Source organism: Podarcis liolepis (assembly GCF_965112155.1).
Source record: "Podarcis liolepis genome assembly, chromosome: 16".
In the NCBI taxonomy this organism is placed as follows: Eukaryota; Metazoa; Chordata; class Lepidosauria; order Squamata; family Lacertidae; genus Podarcis; species Podarcis liolepis.
Window position 1 is genome coordinate 18,758,139 of NC_139567.1, and position 17,821 is coordinate 18,775,959.

The 17,821-nt window shown below is 43.8% G+C and overlaps 1 protein-coding gene and 1 long non-coding RNA gene across 5 annotated transcripts in view; both read left to right on the plus strand.

Moving 5' to 3' along the window:
• The first annotated feature begins 295 nt into the window (after positions 1-295).
• Positions 296-17,821, plus strand: part of LOC310696120 — a 493,645-nt gene continuing 476,119 nt past the window's right edge. Inside the window, exon 1 of the long non-coding RNA XR_014520442.1 lies at positions 296-404. This is a non-coding gene — a long non-coding RNA (uncharacterized lncRNA). The remainder of the gene's footprint in view (positions 405-17,821) is intronic.
• DRD2 (dopamine receptor D2) overlaps positions 1,008-17,821 on the plus strand; it is a 73,803-nt gene continuing 56,989 nt past the window's right edge. For 2 of the 4 annotated variants that reach the window (XM_083481117.1, XM_083481120.1), the window contains exon 1: positions 1,008-1,935. The gene's annotated coding sequence lies outside the window, so the exon portion shown is untranslated. Of the gene's footprint in view, positions 1,936-2,416; positions 2,507-17,821 lie in introns of those variants that run through there. The other 2 variants (XM_083481118.1, XM_083481119.1) reach the window with 2 other exon arrangements.

Below are 17,821 nucleotides of genomic sequence, written 5' to 3' on the forward strand. Positions count from 1 at the left end.
TGCCGTTCCATCATGTTCCAGGATAAATGGACGCAATAGTGTTTAATGCAACAGTCTAAGGCAGGGGTCTGCAACCTGTGGCTTTGGAGCCGCATGTGGCTCTTTTACACCTTTGCCGCGGCTCCGGGGCGGATACTAGCGAGGGGAGGAGGCGCATTGTGCGCCCCGACACTCCCCACTGTGGTGGGCACTGTACTGGCTGTGACATCGCATGGGGGCGGTGCGTGCATTAGTCACGCACCGTCCCAACGTCACCTTCCCGCCCGCTGTCAGATCGCGGCTCCGGAGATATATTTGTTTTAAATGTCGCTATGGTTTTGCGGCTCCCAGTTTTTCCCCCTCAGAAACGGGTCCAAGTGGCTCTTTTTGTCTTAAAGGTTGCAGACCCCTGGTCTAAGGACATTGTGTGTTGAAAGCAACCCAGGGTCGTCTGTATGCGTCTGAACTCCTCAGCTCCTCAGCACCATTCGGTCGCCCCTCTCCACCCTGACCCATTTGTGTCTGTTGAGATTTCCCCCTGCATCCATCTAACTGTTGCATCCATCTAACATCTCTCTACACCCCTTCTTCCATTCACGCAAACAGCGCTTTGACACCCCCCACCATTTCAGCTGAAATCTACCCATTTCTACATGTGTATCAATACACTTTGCTATTGCCAGATACTTCTCTCCATTAGGATGAATGGCAGCTTTCCGCGTATCCCTTTGGGAGCTCTCCGAGGTCCTATCAAAGCTTCGTCTATCGATCTGTCCCGCAGCTCTCTAATCTGTTCTGAATCTCTTTCTCACCTCTAGTTCGACATCCTTTTGTCTCTCGATCTTTGCTTGTGACTTTAGAGCGCGCCCCCCATCCCCCTCCTCGTGTGCCTGACACCAGACTCAGCTGCATCGGAGGTCCGTGCCGACGGGGTGCGCCTGCGTGTGCAAAGCAGCTGCTCCCTTCAACGTAAGGGAATCGTGTGCCACTAGCTGCCTAGGGCTTGTAGCATTGCCAGGCGGGTCACGGTCTGTTTCTTACCCGTCAACACTATAAAACACACACACACACACACACACACACACACACACACACGAGTCTCCGCCCCAACCTGAGCCACCGCCTCCTCCCTATTCTTTTCCTTCCCTTTCGCCGACTCCGTCGGAGCTGTCCGTCCTCTTGGTGCTGAATTATCTTCCCACCTCTGCGTTTCCCTGGTGTTCCGTTTTGGTTCTGAGAAGAGGCAGGGCAACTCCGGCTGAGGTGCGCTCAGCAAGTTCCTCGCCAGCCAGCGTCCGCTATCCCCTGGGAAGCCGACGGGAGTGGGAGGCGGGGAAGGATCTCCAGAGCTTTTGCTGCTCGGAACAGCATCACAAAGCTTTGGCTCACCTTTCAAGATTCCCTTTCCCTTATCTCCTCCTATTGTTATTATAAACTCCACAAGAGAATGAAAGGGAGGAGCGCCCTGTTCGCATGAACCCCACTTCAAGAAACCCTGTCTCCCTTAAACGGAGCGACATAAGAGCTTTGCCCAACTCAAGCTGCTCTCCTGAGAAGTTGGAGGACATTCTCTCCGAGGAGGCAAAGGCTAAATCCATAGGGTGGGAGCTCCTACCCAGTCAATGTCCCTTTTTCCAAGAGCCTGACCCTCCTTAGCCTCAGGAGGTTCTGTCTGAGAACAGAAATAGTCTTTCTTGGTGGGGGGAGATTCCGAGAGAGAGTGCCTCTTCTCCACTGGGGGGATCCATGCTCGTTTGGCAAGACCCTACTAGCCTTGCTTTCTCTCTGGGTATCTCCAGAGATCCCATGGAGATGGGAAGTCTGGCAGGAAGCAGGGAGAAGTGAGAAGAGGAGGAAGAGAGGAGCAAAAACGTGGAAACTTTTGGATATACAGGTCAAGACCTGAAGTCAGCGCTGTGGTTCGTGGTTCTCGCTGTCTTATCTTATGGCTTGAAGGTAAGGGCAAAATCATCAGTATTTCACTTTCTCTTCAAGGATAGCAGAAACTGTCTTCTAAGGGTGTAAAAGGTTCAGTGGTAGCGATGGCTCAATAAATAGTAATGTATTACATATTCACCTATTTGTAGGGGGCACAAAAAGATGGGGGGTATCAAAATACAAAGAAATATGTATTGTATAAGCATGACTTGAGAGAACAACTGAATACTTTTCACTTAGAAAACACATTTTATCCAGAATGAAGATTGGAAGAGTTGCAAGTATGAAAGATTTTCAGATGTTAAAACTGCGAAGATGCTCTCTTGTGTATGTGTGTGTGTGTGTTGCTTGTAATGTTTATTAAATATTTGTATATATATATTTTAAAAAATCTTAGAATCTGTCATAGTGAATCTGTTTTACTCCCATTAATCAGATAACAAAATAATCAGAGCAACTCCAGAGGTCTGTAGGCAGAACAAGTCCAGACTGCAAGAAATGAATAAACAAATGAGAAGTGATTGTGGAGCAAGAAGCATTTGCAGAGGCCTTTTACATTGCCCCAAGATGAAAGGCAAAGTTTAGAAAGGTGGGTGGAGAGGAGGAAACAGCATCTGCCTAGACAGAGCTTTTTATGAGCTCCGGCTCCCAATGCAATAATGTAGACAGACATCTGGATATAGTACTGTTTCTACTACCGTTCTTCCTCTTCCCTTCTGCACATCAGCAGGCAAACTCACCCCATAATCACAGCAGTTTTATTATAGATGTATGCTTTTTGGCATTGATTCTTTTATGCCAAAGCAACCATTCACACAGCATTGTTGAATGTGCAAAGAGTGTTTCTTGTTGATATTTCTTGCTCTCACAACACCGTGAAGTCAATCACTTCTATTCCCATTTTGCTGGTGTGGGACTGAGACTATGGCAATCCTACCCTCTACTGTTTCTCAGCTTTAAATCTATCTCATCTTTTCAAGAAATCAGTGGCAAATGTTAGATGGGAGTTGGTTCTGGATCCTTCTTCATCCATTGCGTGCATAGATCCATCATTTAAATGAAGAAGTTACTTTGAGCCATCTTTTAAAAAATCCCTTTTGAGCGTTACTTTACACAATTGTTATTTTTTCTACACTAGTGACCTCATCCATCTTCAGGCAACTATTTGCATAGATATTGTAACTTGTGATCCGTGGCGGATCTTGGGGGTCTCAAATTTCAGCGGCTTCTTTAGTGGCATCAAGATTTGGAGCACCTCTGCCTCTGCTGTGATTTAGGTGGCCATGGATACAACCCATGGAAAATTTGAGGGTGCACTGGGTAGCGGAAGGGCTCCAGACCCACACTTGGGGGGGGGGGACTGCCATCACCTCTGTATTCCACCTCACATTCCATGATCCACACAAATGTGTAGTCAAGATTGCATGGATGTCATGTTTAGGAAGCAGAGAGAAGAAAGTTTTGTGTTAAATTAGCTCTTTCCTAGTCCAATATAAGATGTTGACCAACAAATTCTTAACAGAGCGAAGGGCTGCAGTTCAGGAATCGCACTGGCTAACTCAAAGTTTGTGATCACCAGCAAGGGCAAGAAAAAGTTAGTGATACAAAGGAGCTGAAAGACGCTGCAGTTCTCATTTCAGAAGAGCTGCACTCTCCATGCTGAAAAGATCTGGGTACACTTAAAGAACATTGCTCATTTATTTTGTGCAAATATGATTAATCACTCAAGGGCCCTGACATGGTGCAATCTCCTGTTTATGTATTTTTTTGTCTTTCCGAACAACTCTCTGTGGGTTGCTACTGGCAACCCTGAAGGAGTTGGCTGCTTTTTTCCCTTTGTCCATAAAAGAAGGAGTTGTTTTACACACACACACACACACACACACACACACACACACACACACACGGTCTGGTTCCATTATTTCCCCAGAGGAATGTGAGTTTCCTTTACATACATATAGTGCTAATTTTTTTATATAGAAAAAGAGGTGCCAGAACTCACTCTGAACACCTCCCTTGTAGTCTTAGAATTGAAATGGTACCCACCTGAGAGGTGCTGGTAAAAAAAGAGAGGTTCTGGCTGAAAAAAAGACATACATACATACATACATACATACATACATACATACATACATACGCACAGTGTGTGCAGTTTTGGTTCATAGGAAAAATCATCAAACATTAATTACTAATTAATTAATTACTAATGGGACAGCAAGGGATCCCCCCCTAAAATAACAAGAAACCTTGATTGCTTTTTCGTTTTGGGCAGTGAAGATCCAAAATGATCTTGGAGTGAAAATGTTGAAGGAAGAGAGCAACAAGAAGCAAGTTGGTGAATCAACAGTGTTGAGCTGGAAAAGTTAAACAGAAAAAACTGTGTCAGTCAGTCAACAGGCAGAGGTGCTGATGGAAAAAGTGATGGTCTCACTCAGAATATTCCATTTGGACAGGGGTGTCATTAAAATATTCCTGTAGTGCAGAGGTTCACAGACTGGTTGTCCCTGACTTCTTTTTGCAGAGTCTGCAAAAGGCTTTTGGAATAATCCAGAATATCTGTAATGACCTCGTACGTATTTCATTTGCCTTCTCTAATAGTTGACATAGAGGCTAATTTTAACCAAGGCCTGGTTACTGAACACGCTAATAAGATCTGAGCTTAGTGCCCATGATTTTCAGAATACGAAGCTGGCGCAGTCTACTAATTCTCCATTTAAAAACCACCAGTTAAAGAAAGGGCTACAGTAATGAAAATAATGTTATGTATGCACTTTGATTCGAATAATTTTTTTTTTAAAAAAAAGGTTTATCTAGTGGTCCACAGGGGAGAAAAATATGTGAGAACCACTGATGTAGAATGTGCTGACCATATAAATTAACAGCTCCTTGTGTAACAGATAGATCCACAGTTCTCTTGGCACATGCTGAGAATGTCAGTGTGATTTGACTGTTGCCCCCATCCATTTGAGGAAAGATATAAAGTAAGCATATTAGCTTAAGGGAAAAGAGAGAGAGAAAACCAGACACAGTCCTCTTGATAAGCACATAAATGGTGTAAGGAGGTTGAAAAGGAGGATGAAAGTTATTCCTTCTCTCAAAATACCAAAATTTTGGGTAACACACTAAAAAGGAGGATCAGCTGGCATAAGGTGTTTGTGCGTTGGGGAAGCCTTTAAGTGAAGATGCATCTATAGTAGTGGATGGAATTTATGGTACCTTTATGGCACAGAGGCTGAAAAAGAATGAAGGTCCAAAAGCTAAACTTTTTGGCTGCTGTCCTGGCCATTTTTTTGATAGCCAGAAAAGCATGAGACATGGCATATCTCTGACTACCCGTCAGTTACCAATCAACTAAAAATGATGCACCATGCACTTCTATTAACTGCATTTACATCCCACTTTTTCTTCCAAGGAGCTCAATATGGCATGTATGGTTCTCCACTCCCCACAGCAACCCTGTGAGGTAGACTAAGCTGAGAGAGACAGTGATTGCCCCAAGGTCACCCAATGAGTTTCATGGCCAAGTGGGGATTTGAATCCTGGTCTCCCAGATCATACAGGTAAAGGTAAAGGGACCCCTGATTATTAGGTCCAGTCGTGACCGACTCTGGGGTTGCAGTGCTCATCTCGCTTTATTGGCCGAGGGAGCTGGCGTACAGCTTCCGGGTCATGTGGCCAGCATGACTAAGCTGCTTCTGGTGAACCAGAGCAGCGCACAGAAACGCCGTTTACCTTCCCGCCAGAGCGGTACCTATTTATCTACTTGCACTTTGACATGCTTTCAAACTGCTAGGTGGGCAGGAGCAGGGACCGAGCAACGGGAGCTCACCCCATTGCTGGGATTCGAACCACCGACCTTCTGATCAGCAAGTCCTAGGCTCTGTGGTTTAACCCACAGTGCCACCCGCATCCCTCTCCCAGATCATAGTCCGACACTATACCATGCTGGTTCCCATATAAGTACCACAACAGGTGACCAGCGTTTCACCCTCCCAAATTGTTCCCCTCTCCCCACCACTTCCATTGCACTTGTGCATGCAAGACAGAGTTGGATACTCCTCTCCCCGAACCCTCTTTTTCATCCTCCCTTCTCACAATACACACACACATATATATACTAGACATGCTGCTTCTGACTGGCCACCCTGGGTGGGAACCAGAAAATCCTATATTGGCCACTGCCTGACTACACATAAGAATTAATATGTCCTCTAAACCCCATGTAATGCATTGCATGAGCACCTTCACTCCATGCTAACTGAAAAACAAAACATGTATTGGACATGCCAGGATGCCCTGCTCCTATTAATATGTTTGAGGAATGCCTCTGATGCCTGGAGCTGCTTCCTTTTCACACACAGGCGTTTGTTCTTTGTATGCGCTACAGGACTTTGAATGCCATGTTATCCAAATGCCACGCTCGTGCACTTAGCATCAGCAAACCCCATATTACCATAATAATTATTTCAATAGCCTGCCTATTGCTCAGCAATAATCCTAATATGTTACTAATTAAACACAGAACACAGGGGTTGCTGTACGCAGCAAGTTTTCTGCATGCAACAGCAGTTGGTTCAAGACCTTGCAGGATATTACAATGATTTCCATTTGCCAACTGATTACCTCCTCTAATAACTGCAAATAATGTTGTTATGGAGTTCTTAGGGCAGCCAAATGAGCAGCCATCAAAGCAAAGGGACTCCAGTTAGCATCTAGTAAAGATTTAGACTATGTAGTCCTCATAGATCATGTACTAACAGAATGGGAAAAAGTTCTCTCTCCCACTCGCTCTTTTATTCCTGGTGGTTGTTTTTCTGAGAGATATCTTATGGACAATCTTGGCATCAAGAAAAAGACGTTGATTAAAGGAAGGGTTCCTGTGTGCATGCTCTTCACTTTACCATAGCGCCATTGGGTGTCAACATGGATGTGTGAATCATCATTACTATTCTTATTAGACTTGCTTGCAACCTGAAGGTCTCTGAGCGACTTACAGAACATTGAAAACAGCAACATAAATACAACACACAATAAAAATGAATGGGCCACATGACAGATCTAACACTGAAGACAGAAATTTATCACAGCCTCTCCAAGACAATGGGTCACAATCACACCAGACACCTACCTAAAGCATGTATAAAACACATGGCTAACCCAAGCAAATAATGGGAACTGTGTTTGTTTGGGGTGTGGTGAACTGTAACTCTGTGGAGGGTAAACTACAGTTTCCCAGGATTCTTATGGGGGGCATGACTTTTAAAGTGCTTTTAATATAAGGTGTAGATGTGACCTAAGTTCTACTCAGAATAGAAATTAATGGACTCAAGTTAGTCAAGTGCATTAAATTCAATGATTCCCCGAGTCTCCTCTGAGTACAGCTCAATGCTTTGAAAGAGGTGAACCTAGGAAGCTACCTGAAATTAGATCACTTGTGCATATACAGCCCTCCGATGAGTAGCAGACCTCCAGAGTCTCAGAGGGGAGAGGTCTTTCATTCCTCTTACCTTGCTGCCTGATCCATCATCTGCTACTAGGAATTCAAAGTCGGAGCCACTAAGCTATAAGACTCCAGTGCAAATTCTGTATGACACCATGTATTCTTTCCCAAAACAGCCTTAAAACTTCCACAGTGAACTATTATACTGCATGCTGGAGAGTCCTGCTGGTCAACAGGGATCACACAGCACCGTTAAAAAAAGCAGGGATTTAATACGGCTTTGTGACTACTTAATAGTGTGTTAATCAACATGAATGGAGCTTCTCTGTGTCCTGTGCACTCAGCTGTCAGTCACAGTCAAAAGTCACATATTTGTGGCCAAACAATGTGTTATATTAAAGGCACGATGTGCTTCTTTACCTCTGTGTGTTGTTGTTTTTTAAACAGCAGCAATGGGTGGGTTACAGGATGGGGCTCATGTTGCACAGAAGGGGTTTTGATCTATTCTGTTCCTGGGCTACAATTCCGACCAAAGTCTTCCCCCCAGCTGCAAGTTGCCTCTGGGTAGAAGATGCCATTGGCTTTTTAAACAGCTTGTGGGAAAAGGGTGCTGCAAATTGAAGATGTTTAAGCCAAGTAGCAACTTTAAACTGAATGAAGCCTCCATGTTTTGCGGCAGTATATCTTTGACGGCAAGATGCTGAGGACAAATAGCCGAGGGAGTCTATCACCTTCCCCCTCTGCTTGTGAGCTTCCTGGGGCTGACTGCTCTTCAGGATTGTGTCACATCTCTCCCATATCATTTTGTGCAATCCATGCAGTTTCATGTGGTCTTTCCCCATGACCCATTCAATTTCCTGCTCAGTTACGTTCTATGCTGTATTTTTATTATTATTATTATTATTTTGCCGCTTGCATTTATTTCAATGGAGTCTGGTTGCATCAAATGGCATTTGCTCCTCTCTTTGAGTCTTATGGACCTCCAGGTAGCTTTCACTAGCTTGTCTCCAAGGCTAGTCCCTCTCTGAGTAGATCCATTGAAGTGAATGGACCAAGTTAGTCATTCCCATTCACTTCAGGCGGTCTGCTCTGAGTAGGATTAGCATTGCTTGCAATAGGCATGGTTGCCCTTCCTTCTAGTATATCCTTGCTGGGAATAGAATGCCAGGCTAGAGAGACCTGACTTGTACTGATGCAGAAGGGCTATTCATACCATCTTGTGCACTGAGTGCAGCTAGAATCATCAAATCAGAAGGTAGCTTGTAGGTCATCTAGTCCAACCCATTGCTTAATCAGGATCTGCAATGCGGGATGAAACAGCAGCATCCTACAGCATCCCTGGCAGATGTCCAACCAGCCTCTGCATTCTTCCAGTGAAGGCTAGCTCACGGCTGGCAGAGGCAGCCTCTTCCATGGTTGTATGGCTCTTAGTGCTACAAAGTCTTCCCACTTCCTTGCCATTTCCACCTGTTGGTTCTAGTCCTTCCCTCTGGCACATCAGAGGGGATAACACAAAAAGAACCTGCAGGATCAGGCCGATGACCTGTTCTCACAGGCTGTGGGAAACCTGCAAGTAGGACCCGAGTGCAACAGCAACTCTCTCCTCTACAATTCCCAGCAACTGAGGCATGAGATAGGAACACAAGAAGAGCCTTTTGGATCACACACCAGTGGCCCACCAAGTCCAGGACTCTGCTTTCACAGCCAGATACCCCAAGGGGAAGCCCACAAGCAAAGACCCAAGCACAAGAGCATTCTCCCTTCCTGCAGTTTCCAGCAAGTGGTATTCGGAAGCATTACTGACTCCAACCATGGAAGCAGAGCACAGCATCCATCATGGTTGTAGCCACAGATAGCTTTCACCTCTGTAAATTTGTTTAATGCTTTTTTTTAAAAGAAGCCATCCAAATTGGTGGCCATCGCTGCCTCCTGTGGGAATGGATTCTATAGCTTCGCTGTGCATTGTCTGTCTTGAGCCAGTGTGGTGCAGTGGTTAAGGGTGGTAGACTTGTAATCTGGTGAACCAGGTTCACGTCCCTGCTCCTTCACATGCAGCTGCTGGGTTACCTTGGGCTAGTCACACTTCTCTGAAGCCTCTCAGCCTCACTCGCCTCACAGAGTGTTTGTTGTGGGGGAGGAAGGGAAAGAAGAATGTTGGCCGCTTTGATAAAGCGGGATATCAAATCCAAACTCTTCTCTTCTTATTGATTCTTTCTATATATATATTTTTTTAAAAAAATTGCATTTTCAATAACATGAACAGAGAGCATGCTTAACCCCCCTACCCTCCCCCTGTCCCACTTACAACTTCATACCAAATACAGCATGTATACATATACCATATGACTTCCCTTCCACACATTTCCTGATTCCTTTTGCTTTCCTACTGCTCTGTGTAATCCACATCTTTTTAATCATTCCATTCGTTATCTATTAAATACTCCATTTCAACTCTGCTGGATTTACACGAGACCTGCTAAGCTATGTATTTGTCTATACTGGTTCTTGAAATAATCAATTAACCATTCCTCCTTATATTCCTTATCTTTGTTTTCTCTTATCCTGACCAGCCAGTTCAGCATATTCAAACATTTTACACTGCCATTCTTCCTTAGTGGGTACTATACTTGTTCTTCACCTTTGTACCAATAAGGTTCTAGCTGCAGTGGTAGTGTATAGTAGTAAACTTTTTTGTTTTGGGGGGACCTCCATTGTTACCATTCCCAAGAAGAAAATCTCAGGTGTTTGGGGGAAAGTTTTTTTAAATTCATTATATATAGTTTCCTAATATTCCTTAATTATTTTACAGGACCACCGCGTGCAAACAAAAGATCCCTCGGTTTCATTGCACTTCCAACATAAACTTTTTTCATTTTTAGACATTTTTGAAAAATGTCTGTCTTACATTCTTTCAATGTTCAGTTTCATTGATAGTCCCCAAGCTCTAGTATCGTGCGAGAGGAAGAAAAGCTTTTCTCTGTTCACTTCTCCACACCATGTGTAATACCATGCATAATTTTATAAACTTCTGTCATATCACCTCTTACTCATCTTTTCTCTAAAAAGCTCCAGGCACTGCAACCACTTCATAGGGTCATTGCTCCATCCACTTGGTTGACCTTTTCTGGACCTTTTCCCAACTCTGCAATATCCAACACTTCATCAGCAGTCTTTGATAGCTTTCTCCTCCATGAATTTGCCTAATCCTTTTAAAGGCCTCCAAACTGGGGGCCATCACAGTTTCCTGGGGGGAGTAAATCCCATCGTTTAACTATGCTTCGTTGGTCCCGAATCTTTCAATGTTCCATTTCATGGGATGTCTCCAAGCTCTAGAAAGAGAGGGAGAAAAGCTTTTCCTTGTTCACTTTCTACACACCATGAGTAATGTTATGCACCTCTAATTTTAGATTCTTCTTGGGCAAGTCTTTGCAAACTACTGCTGTGCCTCCCCTTCAAATTTCCTCTTCACCAGGCTAAACACACTTGTATCTTGCAACAGTTCCACACCATCCCAGTCATGCTGGGTGCCCATTCATTTTTACTCAATCTCTAGTGGTAATTTTCTCAAACAAGGTGTGACACGGGAGCTTTTTCCGCCCGGTGTTTTTGTTTTTATTTGTGTTAACGTTGGCATCGCAGCAAGTAAATATGACAGCGCTCTCACAATTGCGGGGGAGGAGGCATGAAGTGGCAGCACGCGGCTCACAGATTGGTGGAGGCTGCTGCTGATCAGCTGCCCGTGTGGTTTGAGCCACTAAAAAGTAGCAACCATATGTTTAACTGGCTGTATGCAATTCATCTACCTGTCATTTTTTACACCCGTGGGGGGGGGGGTTAAGATCCAATTCATGCATTTAGCACAATCAAGTGGGAAAGCTGTGCTACTTCAGGCTGCAGATGGCAAAGAACAAATGTTTCTTTGTTCCCATATATATGATTTTAAAATCCTCTCTGCATTTATAAACCTAGCATGTCAGGGAGATGATGATGATGATGATGATGATGATGATAATAATGATAATGATAATAATAATAATAATAATAATAATAATAATAATAATAATAATAATTTGTACCCCACCTATCTGGCTGGGTTCCAACAGAATATTAAAATACAATATTATTAAATACAATCTATTAAACATTAAAAGCTTCCCTAAACAGGGCTGCCTTCAGATGTCTTCTAAAAGTCTGGTAGTTATTTTTCTCTTTGACATCTGGTGGGAGCGTGTTCCACAGGGTGGGTGGATTACTGAGAAGGCCGTCTGCCTGGTTCCCTGTAACTTGGCTTCTTGCAGTGAGGGAACCGCCAGAAGGCCCTCTGCGCTGGACCTCATTGTCCGGGCAGAACGATGGAGGTGGAGATGCCCCTTCAGGTATACTGGGGTTTACAGAGGGGTTTAGACTAGGTTTCCCCCTGACATGTTGTATTTCTTTGTCAAGGGGATGGTTTGGGGGCACATGTGTATAAGACAGAGAATTAAACTTGTGATCTTCCACTTAAAGCCTGAAGTGGAACTTGCATTCAGGGGAAGTTTTGCAACTTGGCCACACTGAGTAAGCAAACTGGTCCTTCCACGGTGCTCTGAAAAGCAGGAAGGCTTTGCTGTCAAAGCAAAATCACTCCTCGAAACATTCTAAAAGCAGCATATTGTCTGCCTTAAACTATTCTTAATAATAAGTACCACCTCCTTTCCGAATTGTTCTTTCTCCCATCACATTTCCTTCAGCTGTCCCTCAAGTGTCTATTTTTAACCTTGTGATTCTTGTTCAATAAAGAAAGCATCACAACTGCATATGTGCTGTTGCTTATCCCCTTGTACATCTTCCTAATTATCTCCTCCTCCTCCTCCTTTCCCCATAAAGAGACATGTGTTTTTTTGGCTTCAGCCCGCTCCTCCTGCACCTTCCACGCAGCTCTGGAGGAGGCAAGCATGTGGAAAGTACAAATCTGTGATTAGCCCATTCAGAAAATGTAAATGTTGCCATCCTCATCTTCTATGCTGTGCAGCACACATGGTGGAGGTGGGGAAGGGAAGGTGTGTGAGAGAGAGTACCAGCTTGCAAAGCCAAAGCAACATCAGGATGCCACATTTAAATGCTGTGCATTGTCTGGAGCAAACATTGGTTGGGTTACCATGTTTTTCAAGCACCAAACAAGCAAAATTAGCATACTGCCTGCGTGGAGAAGTCATTGGTAGCAGCTTATCAGCTTGAAGGCCAGCACTGAGGCCACTGGAGCAATATGTTGTCTCCCATTGTGTGTGTGCGCGTGTGTAGTCAATATGAATTTTGTGTCTTGCCAGCCTTATCTGCCTCTGTGTGCGTTTCTCCATTTAGCCAGTGTGGTGTAGTGGTTAAGAGCGGTAGTCTCGTAATCTGGGGAACCAGGTTCGCGTCTCCGCTCCTCCACATGCAGCTGCTGGGTGACCTTGGGCCAGTCACACTTCTTTGAAGTCTCTTAGCCCCACTCACCTCACAGAGTGTTTGTTGTGGGGGAGGAAGGGAAAGGAGAATGTTAGCCGCTTTGAGACTCCTGAAGGGGAGTGAAAGGCGGGATATCAAATCCAAACTCTTCTTCTTCTTCTTCTTATCTTGAATCCACTCCCAGGCCAGCCACTGAGACACTTCACTTCTTGAAAGAATCTGTTGGGAACATCAGGTTGCTTTTTGGGGGGTATAGTAGAACTGTGAGTGGTTATTTCAGATAGCCTAATTGGTTCAAAGTCTGGTTGCATATGCAGACCCAGTTGTTTGTAGAACATTGGCTGGAATGATGGAAGTGCTGAATCTCTGGGTGAGGAACCTCATTAGTGAAAGGGAGTTTCAAAGAGTTGCACTTTCTGCTTGGGGTTGCTCTTGTGTTGATCTAAAACAGGGCTGGATAGCCTAAGGCCCTCTAGACGTTGTGGACTACAACTCCCATTATCCCTGACCATTGACCATGCTGACTGGGGCTGGTGAGTGGTGGGATCCCTTGCAACAACTGGAGGATACCACATTGGCTGTCCCTAGCCTATAAGGTGGGGAACCAACATCTCGTGAAGGAAGTATTTTGGCATTTCTCTTGGCTCTTTGGAGCAGTCTGCACAGGCAGGTCACACCACTTGATCTGGAGAAACCTCATGACTCTGAATGTCAGGATACAGCTGCAGAAATAGACAACTGAAATCGTCAGAGAGTAAGATACATTTTTCTATGAGGAAAGGCTGAAGCATCTTTGGGGTTAGAAAATAAGACAACTGGGAGAGGATGGGACATAGTGGAAGTATATAACTATAACCAGTGTGCAGAAAGCGGCTAGAGAGAGGTATTACTCCATCTCCCATAAGGCTAGAACTCAGTGCTGTCCAACTCAGCCTCTTGTTTTGGTCACTTTAAAAGAGGATTAGAGGGATTCATGAATCAGCAGGAGGAAATGGATGGCTATTAGTGAAAATGGCAAGATGGAACATCCAAATTCAGAGGCAGTCTACCTCCGAATACCATTTGCTGATGAGACACTGTCATAGAGGGCTGTCACTTTCTCATTTTATTGGTGTTTCCTGGAGGCATCTGATTGGCCACTGCGGGGAGCAAGCTGCTGCAACAGATACTCTATATTTCTCGGCAGAGTGGGTATCTTCCTAGGTTTCATCTGAAGGAGCATACTGACTTCACTAAAAATTATTGCAGCGAAAGTGAAATGTGTTGCATCTGCGAATAGCCCTTACTTGTTCTGTTGTTTGTTTGCTATTGTTGTAGTATTTTTAAAATCTATTACCCCACTCTTTGACTCAAAGATTGGCAAACATAATGAAATAACAATAAATGACAACAGTATTTAAAGACACCGCTTTTGAACAGTTATTAAAAGCAATAGTCATTCAAATCCTTAAAAGCAGCAGCAGAGCTAGATATTAAATCTCTGTTTGGGTACAAAATTATTGATCAAGTCCATACGCTGGGTATGGACATCTGAAAAGGAACTCCACGTTCCCTACCCAGGAATCTTTTTGCACTTGGAAAACCTGAATGGGGGCCCTGGTTGAGGAAGATTCTTCCTTGGAGCTATCCAAGGTCCTGAAAATCCAACCAGGTGCTGCAGGCATCCACCATATCCTGCAATCAGAACAGTTCAGGACAGGGCAAGAGCATTCAAAATGCTGCTAATACATGTTATCTAAGATTTAATCCTAGAAAGGTCATTAATCTGTGCTGGTATTATTGATGTGATTTGCTGAAACTGGCTTGGAATAGGTGCTGTTCCGCCTGCCCAAATGCTGCTTGCTGGATTCTCAAACTGGTGTTAACAGTGGTCCTCCAGATGCTTTTCAGTTTAGGTTTATTACATTTGTACATCACTTTCCATTAAGAAATCCTCAAAGCAATTTAAAACCAGATTTTTTTTAATTAAAAATGCAATAATAAAATCACCTAAGCATCATTATTTTTTTTTAAAAAAATAGATTTAACTGTGCAACCATATCATTGGCACTACCCAAACATCTTGAAAGCGATAATGTCTTTGCCTGGTGCTGAAACAATGACCAAGTTGGCAGGAGGTGGACCTCCCTGTGGAGATCATTCCATAAATGAGGGGCTACTACAAAAAAGTCCCATTCTCTCATTGTCACCCTTGGAGGTCATCTGCAGGGAAGGGCCTCAGCTTGTGATCTCAGGGTCCAAAGAGGTTCATATTGTATTATTGTATAGGGGTCCTAAGCCATACAAGGTGTGAAGGACCACCAGGGCCTGGACCTACAGCCCCTGGATGCAGGATCAAGTCCCTGCTGGAGAATGGTGGGAGATAAGCTAGATAAGGAACATCTGAGGAGAGACTCAGGTGTTGACAGTGAGACTCCAGAGTGTAATTGAGGGAGGAGGAAGGGAATGGGTGGAGTGGAGAGGGCTTGATGGGACCTTGATTTGAGCCAAAGCCCAGCATGGAAAAGGGGCTGGGGAGGAAGGGAAGGGGCTTTGAAGGTCAAAAAAGCACTTTGAATTGGGCTCAAGGACAAACCAGTAGCCAGTACAGTCAGGCCTGAACTGGTGTTACATGTCCATGTCTTCATGTTCCACTTAACAATCTAGCTGCCACATTCTGCGCTAGCTGTTCTTGCCAAACAGCCTCAAATATTTCTAATTTCTAAGCAGGGCCTCACTTAGTCAGCTCCCTGCTGTTTTTTGTCCCAGCATCTGGCAATCAGAGGAATACTATTTCTCATTTTTCACCCTGCAAGTAAGGAGCGGATACATTTCTCCTCTCCCTACGGTTAGGGAAGATGCAGGAAATGCCTTTGCAGTTGGCTGGAGCTCTTTAGCTCACAATAAAATCAAATTGACTGCTTAAAGCTGCTTCATTTTTTTCCTGTGAACTCCATGCAGCTTGTAATAACAATTAAAGCTTTTTCAATTAACTTGGTTCTCATGGGGGCAAACCAAAAGTCAACATGTTCTTTTCTATGCAAATGAAGAGTTCTGCAAATGAATATGATGGTGATGATTTACAGCTGCAGCCTGTAGCAACTTTATGTCTTCCATTCTGCTGGGTTTGCCGTACCAAAAAGGAATAACAAAATCATTTATATTTATTCATTCACTTAGTTACTACATTTGATTGGCTTCCCAATCGCATATGTTTTCTGGGCAGCTCACAAAAAATTAAGGAACAAAATATAATATTAACAATACCATACAAAGCACTAAAAGCAGCACAAAATCTGGTTCTTCCTGGAAGATGGTAACTCAGTAGTTCCACTGTGCAAACGATTTAATGAGCACAACTGAAAAGTAAACATTTCTCAAATTCTTCTGGGTAAAGAAATGTGAGATATTTGTAGAGCTGGGAAGCCAGTTTTGAAGTGTCCTGATCAAATGTATATATTCCTCTCCAGGGCTGAATATTTTGTAAAATCATATTTGACATAAGCTAAGCAATGGACAGTTCTGTGAACAGTGCTGATTGGCCAATGACCATGGCATGCCCGTTTCCAATATCTGAAGTAAATCTGCAATCATTTTTCAAATGCTTGCATTAAGATGTAGGGAGGGCTGAGTTGTGCACAGGATTCTTAAAGAACCACCTACCAAAGGTTTCCTCCTTCAAGCACTAGAAAAGCAGCAAGACTGGAAGCTAACATAGCATTTAGCTTTCATAGGGCATACATCTGTCATGCACATCGCACAGCTGGGTTCACTGGGCAGGGGCATCACACAACATTTGGTCTGGCTTTGTGTGACACCATTGCTTTGAATGAATAAAACTTTATTTGCGTTAGACATTGGCCATAGCAACAAAAGAACATTGCAATATACACAGAACAAAATAAAAATTGATTATATAAAACATAGTTTAGGGTCCTGAATCTGATTGCCCCAGCTAAAAACCTTGCAACCTTTGCTGTCATCTGCTCCTCTTGATCTGCCAGGAGGAAAGACACTGTGGCAGTGGTTGGGCGACCTGGAATGGACAATAAAAGAGGCCAGGTACAAGCCAGAAGGGCATGCACCACTGATTCGGTGCTGCCATCCCCGCAGGGACATAAGCGTTTTTCTTGTGGAATCTGTTGGAATCATCCCTCAAGTACAGCCAAGGGTGATAACTATTATTATTATTATTATTATTATTATTATTATTATTATTATTATTTGTTTCCCCAGCCACTCTGGGCAGCTTCCAACAAAGATTAAAAATACATTAAAAGTCACACATTAAAAACTTCCCTGAACAGGGCTGCCTTCAGATGTCTTCTAAATGTCAGGTAGTTGTTTATCTCTTTGACATCTGATGGGAGGGCATTCCACAGGGCAGGCGCCACTACCGAGAAGGCCCTCTGCCTGGTTCCCTGTAGGTTTGCTTCTCGCAGTGAGGGAACCGCCAGAAGGCCCTCAGCGCTGGACCTCAGCATCCGGGCAGAACAATGGGGGTGGAGACACTCCTTCAGGTATACTGGTATACAATACATTCAGTCTTGTGAGGGTAAAAGTGCGTCTATATTTTGGAATTACTAGGTTATACAGACACCATTGCTTTGGTATATGGCTATAAAAAGATGGGGATAACATGTTTTCTGGATGTGCTGCTGCGATGCATTCAGACATGCCTTATGGGGAACAGTTCAAGAAGTTGGGAAAATGGCATATCCTAGAACCCCTGGTGTTTGTAAGCTTATAACAGTATTTTAAATACCAGAGAGGAAGAGAAAGATACTTCACAACTTCCTATCACCATCTATACCATCATACATGGGGGCCTAGATTACGATCTGAGCAAAAAAAAAATGATAAGGAATGATAGCTCAGTTCAGAATACTGATAAGCTTTATGAGCATGTCATTATGAGCCAACCCATTGCAAAGCTCAGTTGGCGTCTATAGTCACAGATTCTGCTGATAGCCATCAGTGGTCCAGTAAAACACATTGCTGTGTATACATGAGTGAACCAGCACAAGATATGTTGATAGGCAGTAAGGATCAACCAGT